Source organism: Beta vulgaris, chromosome 1 (assembly GCF_026745355.1).
Source record: "Beta vulgaris subsp. vulgaris cultivar EL10 chromosome 1, EL10.2, whole genome shotgun sequence".
In the NCBI taxonomy this organism is placed as follows: domain Eukaryota; kingdom Viridiplantae; phylum Streptophyta; class Magnoliopsida; order Caryophyllales; family Amaranthaceae; genus Beta; species Beta vulgaris.
In genome coordinates this window covers 44,033,779-44,042,969 of record NC_079202.1, presented here as the reverse complement: position 1 = coordinate 44,042,969, position 9,191 = coordinate 44,033,779, and positions in this window count along the sequence as shown.

Sequence of the window (9,191 nt, the reverse complement as noted above, 5' to 3'; positions counted from 1 at the left end):
TTAGCTTATTTAACTAGATGATTGTATTAAATGTTTTGTATATAGGTGTTTGGTAAGTAGCTAATAGTTTATAGCTACATAATTGGGTAAGGTGACCAATAAGAACTTGTGCATAATCTATTTTTGTACTTTCTATTATTTATTAATGAAATTCTAAAAGAACATTATGAATAAACATAATTTTGCTCACTCAATCCCTGTAGGAAATATGGTTTATTTTATTTGTATTCTTTTTTGTACATTCTGTATTTTTCTTAGCTGTAATCTGCTGTACATAACAGCTAGATATTTTCTTTTGTCTGTAGTGCTAAGTTGTAATATATATATATGATCTGTGAGCTCTCTCTAGGATAACTCCTCCCAAAATTAATTGATGTGCCTCCTTTACTTACTATGTAATATTCCTTCAATTTTCTTCAACAACATTTATTGATTAATATAATTATCCTACCTGATTTTCATCATGGTATCAGAGCTAAAGGGTTGATACTAGGTTAAAACATCAAATTTGTTGTTTTTTTTAGTGAAAGATTAAATCTTTCAAGAAATCTGGATTTTGAAGAGAAGAAGGAGTCATTTACAGACTCAGATTTTGGTCTCAGCAAATTATTTGAGATGACAGAAAGGAATGATAAACAACAGGTAGTGTCATACACTGATCCTTACTACCTGGGCAGCTCATATCATTCAAATGCAGGGCTTGGTCCCATTGTGTTCAATGGTGAAAATTATCTCAACTGGAGTAGAAGTGTCAAGATGGCATTGGGAGCGAAGAACAAACTTGGGTTATTGAGGGAAAGATTAAGAAACCTGCTATAGACTCAGAGTCATACAGTCTATGGCAAAGAAATGATTGTATGATTAGCTGCTGGTTATCCGCATCTGTCACACCTGAAATAGCTGAGCAGATGCTCATATGTGATTCAGCTCAAGAGTTTTGGAATGAAGTCTCTGAAAGGCATGGACAGACTAATGCACCACAACTCTATAGTTTGAAGAAGGAGGTGAATGGCTTGCAGCAGAACAATCTGAGTGTGGATGCATATTATGGAAAACTAAAGAGGTATTGGGATGAACTGAATAACAGTGAAGGGTTTCTAGAATGTGAATATGGTGAAATGAGCAAATGCACATGTAACATTCTTAAGAAATTAGCAGAGAGAGCTGCAAAAGAAAAGGTGATAGATTTCCTTATGGGTTTGAATGTTGGATATGACAATATGAATGCAAACATACTTACGATGGATCCTCTTCCAACTAGAACAGAGCCTTTCATATGATACAACAGACTGAGAAGCAAAAGGAGGTATCTGGGGCAATGGAGGTAGGAAGTGAAGCCAGTGCATTGGCAGTCACCAGGCAACAAGAAAATGGAAGCTATTATAATAGTAAGAACTCAGGGGGAGGAACACAAGGAGGAAATACTTATCAAAGGAGGATAAGTAAAGAAGAGAAAATGAAAAGAAAATGCACACACTGCAATATGAAGGGACATTGGAAGGAGGATTGTTTTCGGTTAAACGGAACTCCAAAATGGTTTGATGATCTCACAAAGGCGAAAGGAAATATGAAGTATGCAGCAAATGTGAGTAACCAGAATGAAGGAAATGTTCAAGACACACTTCTATATGGGGGGAATAGTAATGACGGCAACATGGGAAATCAAAATGCAATGGTGCAAGATCGAGCTTCTGAAATTGCTGAATGAAAGACAACAGAAAGGAGGAGGTACATTAACAACTACATCGGGAACAAACTCAGGACTGCACATGACAAACTTTGCAAGTATAATATCTTCCATAAATGCTTATTCCTATTATGATATTTTTGATAAGACTTATAGTAGATTCTGGAGCTTATGATCATATGAGTAGTTGTAGTAGATTTTTTTACTGAGATGAAGGAGCTAAAAAGGCCTGTGAAGGTTGGAATGCCAGATGGAACAATAAGAATGGTCAAGCAACTGGGAACAGTAAAATTAAGTCCTCATATTATTCTGGAAAATGTGTTGTTTATACCAGAATTCAAACACAATTTGCTATCTGTTAGCAAACTTATGGAGCAAACAAATTTAAAGGTGGTTTTTAATGACAATGGATGTCATTTTCAGGACCCTTCTAATGGGAAGATAGTTGGTTTTGGAGCTAAAAATGGAGGGTTGTACAAGCTGGTTCACAGAGAGGAAGAAGTAGAAGCTTTTATGACTGGAAAGCAGAGTGCTTATGCTCTAGTTTCAAATAGTAATAGTGGAGTTTTGTCTTCTAAGAAACAACATGATGTGATGTTGATGCATCAAAGATTGGGACATGGATCCTTATCTAAGTTAAAACACTTAACTGTTTGTAATTGCAAGAACTTAAAGGAGATTTTTTGTGATACATGTTGCTTATCAAAGCACCATAAACTTCCTTTCACTCAAAGTGTGTCAATTGCAAATGCTTGTTTTGATATGTTGCATATTGATTTGTGGGGTCCCTATAGGACTCAAACAATTACAGGAGGAAATTATTTCCTAATAATTGTTGATGATCACTCAAGAGTGACATGGACACATTTGCTCTCAAACAAGGAGCAAGTGAAAGGAATTTTGCACAGGTTTATTAATTATGTTGAGAATCATTTCAATATCAGGGTTAAGATAATTAGAAGTGACAATGGAACAGAGATATTGAAATCTGAGTGCTCTGAAATGTTTGCTGAAAAGGGCAATTTGCATCAAAGAATTATTGCAGGAGTTCCAGAGCAAAATGAACGTGTGGAAAGGAAACATAGGCACTTGATTGAAACTGCTAGGGGGCCTAGGGCTACTATAATCCCCCATAATTTTGAAGGATTTTATAAATATATTTGAGTATTTATATATTTATATTTAAACACAAATTAGTTTGAAAATGATTTGACTATTTAAAAAGGTTGACTATTTTAAAAGTCAAATGAAATTATTTTCATGACTTAATAAAGTTGAAAATATTTTAATTAAGCATGATTTGATAAAAGTATTAAATACTAATTTATATCGAAAAAGAAGTCTAATGGAATTGAGGAACCTAAAAATCCTAAAAGGATGAAAGGAAAAAGAGTCATGTTGATTATTGAAGTCCCAAATTATTTATCTTGTTCATCATCAAATTTCATTAAACCTTACATCTTTTTCCTAAGCCCAAAAAGGAAGCCTTTTTATAAATATCCTAATACCCAATTATTTTTCCTCACACAAGATTATTTTTCACTCTCCTCCTTCCTCATCACACGACATTCTCTCTCTCTTCTTTACACGTTCAATTTTCTCTAATCCTCTTCATCGGTTTTCAATTCTTCTCTCTCCCAAATCTTTTCTTCTTCATCAAGCAACATTTCTTCTTCAACAAGAAACGTCACAAAGCCTTCAAACTTTTCAGAAAAACAATGCGCCTGCTGCTGCCGTGGTTCTTGGCTTCGGGCGCCCATCTTGTTCTCCTCTTTGTTGGTTGTTTTCTTTTCTTCTTCCTCAAGTTTCCATTAAAGACTATATTTTTATGCTTTCTTTTAATGTTAATCATGATTATTAGTTTAATTTACTGTTTTAATAAGTAATCTTGATTTATATATAGTTTATATTATAAGAATAAAAATCCAGATTTGTTATTATGATTAGATTGTGTAGTTTTAATCATGAAAACATGAATTTTTAGGGTTTTAATTGCTAGAAAACCATAGTAGTATATTAGATACTATGAGATTGATTTAGAATATGATTTTAAATATGTTTATATATGTTTAAAGGAGATTTATTAATTTTTAAAGTTCCTGGAATTTCAGAAAGCTTTTTATCAATGGAGTTTTAAGAGTTTTAATTACTAGTATGGTAGTACTATGCTAGGAATTAAAAGTAATTGAAGTTTTGATATTAAAGTCAACTTTTGAACGTATTTAAAGGGGATTTAAAATATTTTAGAGTTGTTGTAATTTTTATTTACGAGTATTAATTTCGGTTACATTGATTTCTAGGCGGAGAATATTTCGTAGGGGACTTTTAAGGATTAAAGAGGCCTGCAGACTAGTTTACACGAGGTACGTACATAATTGCGTGCTATGTGATTAGTATCATGATTTAAGGAGGAAAGAATTTTAGTATCATGTATAGGAGCTTGTTATGTTCATGTATAATGTGATTTCTAGTATTCAATTGTTGCATGTTTTATACCTGTGTGGAAGCATGTGATTTGAGATTTATTATGAATACTATATTGTATGTTTGTATGGAATATTTGATACAAGCATGAAGAGAAAGTTTATTTGTTAATTCGCATGAGGAATTAATATACGTTATAGAGATTGAATCATGTTATTCATGTCTTCCTGACAAGTATATGTTATTTTTATTATCTTATGAGGACTATGGGCCTTATTTGGTAAGTTGGAGTTATGCCTATGTAAAGGTAAGTTGGATTGTTGGTTAGGTTCAACAAATAAGATGAATTGGATTAAAGGAAAAATATTCTTGGGTTGTAAGTTGTGATCACTTATTAAATCCTAAGATAAAAGAAGTCATTTGTGATTATTTGATTATTTCTGTATTGCTTGTATGTGTGTGTCATAACAAGTAATAATAATTGGTAATTAACGTAAAGCATGACGAGAATAGTTGTAGACTTTAGACTTGTGCACCTCTAGAGTTGGACATAAGGAGTTGGGGTTATGGTGAGCGTGTCATGACTTTTTCTAGGAGATGGATTGATCCCCATTCCTCTTTTATTTCAAAGGTTCCTCGATATCGCAGGTTATTCTGGAATACGTGGTAGCTCCCGTATTTCGTCTTCGTAATGAAGGCATGGTTGGTGGGACAACTCAAGGTCCAATAACTATTCCATTTAAAGTAATAAAAAGATGTTTAGAGTTTAGTTCAGTAAAAGTTGCCTGCAGAATGTTATATGATTATGTTATTATTTATCCCTGCACGTTATTATTTAGTATCATGTTAGGAATACTTATGTTTTAGTATGTAGTACTCAGCTTTGCTGATTACGTGCTTTGTTTGTGTGTGTGATCATGGCTTTGCCTTATTTATCTTGTGATGATCCATTTTGGTGAGCAGATTCAGTATAACATTGACATTACAGGTTCGCAGATGTGCATCATTGGGAATCTGGAATGGAGAGAATGTGTAACTAGTATAGTTTACTTTAATTTCTGCATTTAGTAAGAACATATTTTATTGAGTGTGTGTGTTTTGACTAAAGTAGGTTGTTTAAGTTCTAAACACTTATTTATTTATTTATTGAGTTATAATAAAGTTAAAGTTTAGTTAATTGTTTTCCGCTGCAAAATTCTGAATAAGCCGATACGTTATCACACAAGCGATAATGCTTTGGCAATTCTCTAAGTTTTATATTATAATGGTATTTCTGAAAATAGAGAATTATCGGGGTACGAAACTGCATGCAGGGTTGCCAAGTAACCTATGGGGTGAATGTGTATTAGCAGCTACACATGTCATCAACATGTTGCCAAGTGCAGTCATTAATTGGAAGACCCCTTTTGAAAGATTGATGAAAAGGTCTCCTGATTATGCACATTTGAGGGTAATTGGATGCCTTTGATATGCCACAAATAGACATAGAAAAGGAGACAAGTTTGCAGCAAAAGGAACAAGATGTGTGTTATTGGGATATCCTAGTAACCAAAAGGGATACAAGGTATATGAAATTGACACTAGAAGAATTTTCTCTTGTAGAGATGTAGTTTTTAAGGAAAATATTTTTCCTTTTTAAACAATCTAAGGAATATTATGATAACAATGGTGTGAATATGCCTTTGAATATTGACTTATCCACTGATGAAGGAGAGTCTTCTCCGGAGACTGTTATGGATATTGTTGACACTAACTTGCAGGGACACATCATGGAGGAGACATACACTGCCAGTGAAGCAGTAGGTGCATCTCATGATATGAGAGTAGAGCTGGAAGGGATTCCCTTAATGGATTCTAATACAAGCGAAATTGTCTTGCATCGTGCATCTTCTCATCCACAAGCAGAGGTGAGAAGATCACAAAGGGAAAGAAGAATGCATGTCAGGTATCAAGAGTTCATTCTTGACACCACGAAGCAAAGGAAGGATGATGAGCAGGATGTTCAAGCTACAGGTGCCAATATGGCATTGTATACACTCACAGATGAAGCAATCTACCCTGAAGAGTACATAGTTTCATTGAATAATGCCTTCAAAGAAACTGAACCAAGCACCTACAATGAGGCTACAAAGGATGAAAGATGGCTCAAAGCAATGCAGGAAGAATTCAAGGCCCTAGAAGACAACCAAACATGGGAGTTGTCAGAGTTACCTGAAGGAAAGAAGTGCATTGATAGTAAATGGGTCTATAAGCTGAAGTTAGACTCTAAAGGTGAAGTTGTCAAATTCAAGGCAAGATTGGTTGCAAGAGGAGACAAGCAAAATAGAGGGAAAGATTACAAGGCAACCTTCTCACCAGTGGCAAAGTTTGCCACTGTGAGGATTCTTATTGCTATGGCAACTGCAAAACAATGGAATTTGCATCAACTTAATATAAACAATGCTTTTCTACATGGTTTTATTGAAGAAGAAGTGTACTTAAGAGTCCCACTAGGATATGGAAGAGACACAGGAGGAAAGGTTTGCAAATTAAAAAAGAGTCTTTATGGTTTGAAACAGGCATCAAGGCAATGGAATATTGAGCTTAAAAATTTTCTTTTGATGCATGATTTTATCCAGTGTAGAAGAGATTATTCCTTATTATTAGAAGAAGAAATGAGAAGAGTTGCATCATCTTGGTGTATGTGGATGATCTCATCATGAGTGGTGATGATGAAGATTCCATCAAAGAAATGAAGTCAGCTTTGGATGAGGCTTTTACTATAAAGGACTTGGGTCCTCTAAGATATTTCTTAGGGATTGAGATAGCAAGATCCGCCAAAGCTACAATGATAAAGCAGAGGAAGTATGCCCTTGATATCGTGCATGACAGTGGGGTTGAAAACTACACAACACATAGTTTTCCTTTTTCTAAGGGAGTGAAGTTGTCTACTGAGGAAGGAGAGATGCTTGAGGACACTGAAATGTATCGAAGATTAGTTGGAAGACTATTATATCTAAATCTCTCCAGACCTGATCTTTCCTTCTCAGTGCAGCAACTCAGTCAGTATCTTAGTTGTCCTAGAAAGCCTCACATGCTAGCAGCTTTACATGTGGTGAAATATCTAAAGGGCGGGAACTATAGATCTTGGTCTATTCTATCCTAGTGATTCTGAGCACATCTTGCAAGCTTATAGTGATGGCGATTGAGGAAGTTGTGCATATAGTGGAAGGTCCCTCACATGTTTATGCATTTTCTTAGGTAAATCATTGGTGTGCTGGAAGACAAAGAAGCAAAAAGTGGTCTCAAAATCCTCCTGTGAAGCAGAATTCAGAAGCATGTCACAGACCACTAGTGAGGTTGCTTGGATAACTGGAATTTTCGAAGATCTTCAACATGAGCTTCCTAAACCTATTCCATTGTTTTGTGACAACAAGTCAGCAGAATATATTGCACACAATCCTGCTCTTCATGACAGGACAAAGCATCTCAAGTTAGATTGCTATTACATTAGAGACAACATAGAAGATGGGACAATCACTACCATTCATGTGAAATCTTCTATGCAATTGGCTGATTTGATGACCAAGTCTCTCGCCACTCAACAACATTGGTTTCTTTCTTCCAAGTTAGGACTTGTCTTTGCTAGCCAACTCCAACTTGAAGGGGGGGGGGGTTGTAGGAAATATGGTTTATTTCATTTGTATTCTTTTTTGTACATTCTGTATTTTTCTTAGCTATAATCTGCTATACATAACAGCTAGATATATATTTTCTTTTGTCTGTAGTGCTAAGTTGTAATATATATATATATGATATGAGAGCTCTCTCTAGGGCAACCCTTCTCAAAATTAATTGTTGCGCCTCCTTTACTTACTCTGTAATATTTCTTCAATTTTTTTCAACAACATTTACTGATTATATAATTATCCTACCTGATTTTCATCAATCCCAAACATCTAATGCCAAAAAGCTTCCCCCCTTACTTTTTCAAAAACAGCTTTGTAGACTCATTCAACTAATTGAAACCTCTATTTACCAAACAATCAAATAAAAGATTGACTAATTAAATTCTCTAATATGAGTTCAAACTTCTAATTTTCTCTCAAACTTCTCTTTAACAAAATAGGCTAAAAAATCTAAAGTTCAAAGAATTCACAAAAATACAACCCACTGTGGAATGAATAAACTCATTAAGTCTATTATAACTTATAAGTCAATTCTAGTCTACTAAGAAGAAAAGGAACATGCATAAGTTTTTCAGAAAAAAAAAACACAAATGAAAAGCGAATTACGACGATAAAAAATAAAAAATCCAAAAACTTAACTTATTATGGCTTGAGTACTTTGTCCGTTTGATGTTTTTAGGTGAAAAAACCTTGAATTTCGATTATTTTGCTACTTTATTTATGTAAAAAATATGTTAGTATTACATTATTGCATGCATGTTTTATTTAAATTGTTAAGGATTTTTGTCCTAAACTACCTTAACTTTTTGACACTTTGCAAGAAACTACCTTAACTAAGATAAATTGTCCAAAATTATCTTAAATATCATAAGCCACTATTGACAAGTACCAGAATAGTTTACCTATCAGTTGACCATGATATTATGTTCATTAAATATCACGTGCCAGGCACGTGACTTATTTAATCCTCGATTTCACCTAATTTACCCATCTTCCCTCTGTTTGCCTTCTTAACTCACACTACCTAAATTAATTCTATTTCTTTCCTCCTTTTTTGAACCCCCCCCCCCCCCTAACTCACGACAATCATTCTCTGTTCAATTTCTTCTTGAATTCAATTGAGCTACAATGGAAATTGGTTGTTAGCACTAAATCAAGCACAAAAGCATCTGAAAAAAACACCATTAAATCATTTAACTAAAAAACTAACTTCCCTCCCTCATAAGGAGTATATAAGTAACTAAACAAATATTTTGAATCAAGTCCAACAATGCAGGCTACGAATATAGGAATAATTAACAAGTTCAAATCGAGCAGGTTTCACGAGTTTAGCGAATAACAATTGATGAATAAAGAAATTAAGTAGTTCGAATCAAGCAAGAGTTTAACGAGTTTAGCACGAGCCGAGTCAA